The 4,879-nt window shown below is 33.3% G+C and overlaps 1 long non-coding RNA gene across 1 annotated transcript; it reads right to left on the bottom strand.

Moving 5' to 3' along the window:
* Window positions 1-209: 209 nt before the first annotated feature.
* LOC128651569 (uncharacterized) lies at window positions 210-2,356 on the bottom strand. The gene is made up of 2 exons (XR_008401123.1): window positions 2,293-2,356; window positions 210-1,135 (listed from the first exon to the last, which is right to left on the bottom strand). It is a non-coding gene; the product is annotated as an uncharacterized LOC128651569 (long non-coding RNA).
* Window positions 2,357-4,879: the final 2,523 nt, after the last annotated feature.

The following is a 4,879-nucleotide window of genomic DNA, read 5'->3' as shown; positions in this document are numbered from 1 at the left end:
TATTTGTGATCATGTGGAAATACAGTGAAAGTGTGCTAGGAGTTTTATAAAACTTGGTGTGTAATGTTTACACTTCCTTTATAGTCAAGATTTTATATATATTAATATATTGCCCAATTCCAGCCCTCTCTGGCAGCCAAGGGTTAGCTATATTGCCCCATGTCACCATGCAGTATTAGAGCTAAGTATAAAAATAAAAGCTTTAGACGTAGCAATGGAAATAGTTTATTTATTACAAGTACAAATCATTGTATGCAGCAAAAACATATCTGGTACATTTTCTTCAGGCACAACTGGCTTTTGTCGTAGAGATGAGAGTGGGCGCAGCAAAAAGAACCATTACCATTACTAAACTCAGTAATGGTAACGGTTTTATTGCCACTCCCAGAAATGACAATGACTGATGAGTAAGTGCCATAGTAATGATCTTATCCCTGTGTTTTACTCACAGCTCTGACCCTGGCTGGCTGACATTTAGAATAATGTTCATTTACAGCACATTCAGTACTGAATTAACTGGCCTGCAAACTGCTTAAATAGACTGAGTTCCAAAATAAATGATAGACTATTAGAAATAAAAACATCTGATTATTTTTTTTTTCATTTGATGCAAATTTAAAAATAAATAAAAATAAAATCAAAGTAATAGGGTACAGTGCTTCACATTTCTAAAAATAAATAAATAAATAAATACAAATACGTGTTTCATTATGGTTACTGAATAATTATTTTAAAAATAGTTTTATAACTTCATAAGACTTCCTAAAATCAAACAATGTAGAGGGGGATATAACTTGCTATCATATACTTCCTTAGCTAAACAAATAAATATAGCAATTAGATATGTTAATCATTTGCCTGGCTATAGAAACTGTAATACATTAACACTAAATTATCTAAAAGCTTAAAACATAATTAGAGACAAAGCTAAATAGTGACTACGTCTTGTGTCAGCCCTTTGTTATCTTGGATCAAGTGATGGTCCTGCGCTCTCAGGTGTGCATGAGGTCTGGTATAGTACATCATCTATACTGTAGTGGCGCATAACAAACTTACAGTATATGATGATATCCAACACACAGACCCCAAAACAGCAGATTATCATCATCTGTTAATTCAATGTCCAGCAAAAAACCTTTAGATAAAAAAAGAGAGAGAAAAGTTAGGACTTATACCAGATATAACCATCCTGCTCACAACATTACATTAAAGGAAACATATCTACATATTCACTTGTAAAATATATTCCAACAGTTTTTATTATTTTTTCCTATGGAAAACAATTGCCCATGATACATCCCAGCCAAAAATATTATTTCATTTGTAGTGAAAGCTACACAAGAGTTATTGCCTATGTTACCCCATTTCCAGCTCACCAATACCACAAAAGTGTTAAATATAAATAAGTGGTAAAAAAAAAACATTATCTAAAGATTTTTCACAGAAAATCCCCATTAAAGTCTATGTGGAGTTTTGTACATTAATCATTTGATAAACTTTTCAATAGGATTTTCAAAATTATTATTATTTTTTTTTAAGACATAACATTTTTATTAACATTAATTTGGAATGCCAGTAACTTCAATAAGAACAAGGTTCCTGCATCATTTGTGATGTAAAATGTATTTGCATGTTTAATAGTTAGGATTATTTTGTGTAAAATATTAAGTTTGTGCTTTATCTGTTTCTAAAAATGTAGCATTTTGTTATATAAGGAAACAAACTTATTTTACTAGTTTGCTTTCTTATTTGCAATTGTTAGACATACTGAGCTTGTTTTATTGTAATTGAAGAAAACAGAAAAGATTAAATAAATGTCAAGAAGTAAACTTTAAACAAACAAAAAAAAAACATCAAAAAAGTTATTAGGTTCCTAGCCATCTCTACTCTTGTTTTAATGACCCTCTAAGTATAGTCTTATATTATAAATGTACTACTTGTGTGTGCTGAATGCTTCCTTACCATAGATCCCGGGCCAGTGGGCCAACTATATAAAAATGAAGCACAGAAATGAGGTCAGCTCTAAATTTAAAGACAATGTATCTGACATTTCTTGTTTGATGCACTAGGTTCCTGCTCTCTCTAGCCTTCTGTGTGTATAACAAACATGGCATGTGAGTTAAATATCATGAGACATTTAAATGACACAACATAACCCTCTGGTACTGTGCTATTATTTACATTTTGACTCAATGATGAAGCTAACAGACTAAAAGTTTCTTCATAATGACTGCAATACCACATAGCCAGTAGCAATAATATCCCATCATTCCCTGGGGTGCATGCCCTTACCTTTTATGGGGTGGGTGATGGTATCCTGTGCTTCAGTGCTCTTCAGAATCAGACAGGATCTCAGGGAACAGACACACTTGCCTCTGGGTGCAACTCATTTATAAAGACCTCACTGCATTTACATATCAGCTATCTGCTCTTATTTGACCCACCCCTTTTGAAGTATCAGCATTGTCAAATCAGTCAAAAACTGCTTGCAGAGCACATGTTGCTGGGGCTGATGTAAACATGGGAGCCATATACCATAAATTAGCAAAACTCTTTAGCAATATATACTTAAAGTATCATAAGAGAACATACTTGTCTAACCTAAGGCCCAGGTGCCACAATGCATACTGTATAAAGTATGCACTCTAAAATTGTTCTGCTCTTTGTTTTTATAATAGCTTAACTGGCCTACCAACATGTGTACTTTTAGTGATACAAAAAAAACTGTAGGAGATCCTGAATATGTACCGTTCTGGGTCTGTAATATAATACCAGTGTGTCACCATATCACAGTAGCATACAGATACTGGCATATATGGCATTTATGTAAGCTTTGGCCTAGATTGGGGTAAAAATATTCATGTAATTGATTTTTTATTTTAATTTAGTAATATTTGCTCACCAACCTTCTGAGTGCCCACTACCCATTTATCTGGTCTGTTATTGCCTCTAATAAATGTTGTATATTGCACCAATGTTTATAGCATCACTGAATGTGTCTGTGCACTACAAATAAATAATAATAGCACTGATCATTAACCAGTGTAATAATGATCCATATAAAAGGGACATAATGGGCAGAAAATAAACTGCAGATCAAAGCTTATATACAAAAGTATCTATACCAATGACCCTACTGATATTATGTATGGCTAAATAGAAATGAACTTTAGATAATTTATATCAACGTTGCTATTCAATTTTTTCTGTGTGCCACATAAGAAAATATTTTAGAATATTACAACTGATTATGTAGTTTTATGACCTTATGTAAAACATACATCCTCTTGCCTTTATATGCTATTTAGCAGTTATCTAATACCATCCATTTTAAGTACAGATGATATTATTCCATAGCCAATACAAAGTGCAATTCAGTAAACCTATAAAGTAACCACCACATAATATTATTGTAGCGTTTAGACATAGCCATAATAGTAGTAAAACATATAAATGGTATATATATATATATATGTCAATTTTCATTGAAAATATATTTGGTTTTGGATGTAATGTATTATAAAGAATAACATATCTGCACTGTAAACTCTGTTTTGTACCAAATTACTTGTTATATATATGTACTGCAGATTATTTATTGTATTTTAAATTATTAATTCAACTTTATTTTTGTATTTAAAATAGCTAATTTTGCTAATTAAAAACATCACTTGTTCTCATGAACATGCCCATATAAAAGGGTAGAGTCTGCAGGTAAAGCAGACCTGCACATGTTATCTCTGTCTAAACACTAAGCCTAATAATAAGGTATTAAAATGTTAATCATGACAGGGGTTCAATTAGCACACCCAGCTATTTCAGACATGCTTTCCCACTTGGAGGTTAATTAGTGATATTGCCTTTTGTTTACTAACGGCTAGATTTAGATGGTTAGGTTTAATTGTAACTTAGGTTAGGATTTATTTTACAGGTAATTTTGTAATTATTTTAACTAGGTAGCTATTAAATAGTTAATAACTATTTAATAGCTATTGTACCTAGTTAAAATAAATACAAAGTTGCCTGTAAAATAAATATAAATCCTAAAATAGCTACAATATAATTATTCGTTATATTGTAGCTATATTAGGGTTTATTTTACAGGTAAGTATTTAGTTTTAAATACGAATACTTTAGTTAATAAGAGTTAATTTATTTAGTTAGATTAAAATTATATTTAATTTAGGGGGGTGTTAGGGTTAGACTTAGCTTTAGGGGTTAATACATTTATTATAGTAGCGGCCAGGTCCGGTTGGCAGATTAGGGTTTAATACTTGAAGTTAGGTGGCGGCGACGTTGGGGGGGCAGATTAGGGGTTAATAAATATTATGTAGGTGTCGGCGATGTTGGGGGCAGCAGATTAGGGGTTCATAGGGATAATGTAGGTGGTGGCGATGTGCGGTCGGCAGATTAGGGGTTAAAAATATTTATTATAGTGGCGGCGATGTGGGAGGACCTCGGTTTAGGGGTACATAGGTAGTTTATGGGTGTTAGTGTACTTTAGAGCACTGTAGTTAAGAGCTTTATATACCGGCGTTAGCCCATAAAGCTCTTAACTACAGCCTTTCCATGGGCGTTAGGAGTCTTGTCGGTAGAGGGTGTACCGCTCACTTCAGCCAAGACTCTAAATACCGGCGTTAGGAAGATACCATTGAAAAGATAGGATATGCAATTGGCATAAGGGGATCTGCGGTATGGAAAAGTCGCGGCTTGAAAGTGAGCCGTACACCTTTACCTGGCCGACTCTAAATACCAGCGGGCGGCCAAAAGCAGCGTTAGGACCCCTTAATGCTGCTTTTGACGGCTAACGCAGAACTCTAAATCTAGGTGATAGCATTTCTGCAGATAACACATCTGTATTAATATTTTCAGTATAGGT

The sequence above is a fragment of the Bombina bombina genome, chromosome 3 (genome assembly GCF_027579735.1).
Source record: "Bombina bombina isolate aBomBom1 chromosome 3, aBomBom1.pri, whole genome shotgun sequence".
NCBI classification, from domain to species: domain Eukaryota; kingdom Metazoa; phylum Chordata; class Amphibia; order Anura; family Bombinatoridae; genus Bombina; species Bombina bombina.
Note: the sequence above shows the minus strand (reverse complement) of the source record. Positions and strands in the feature narration are given on the sequence as shown.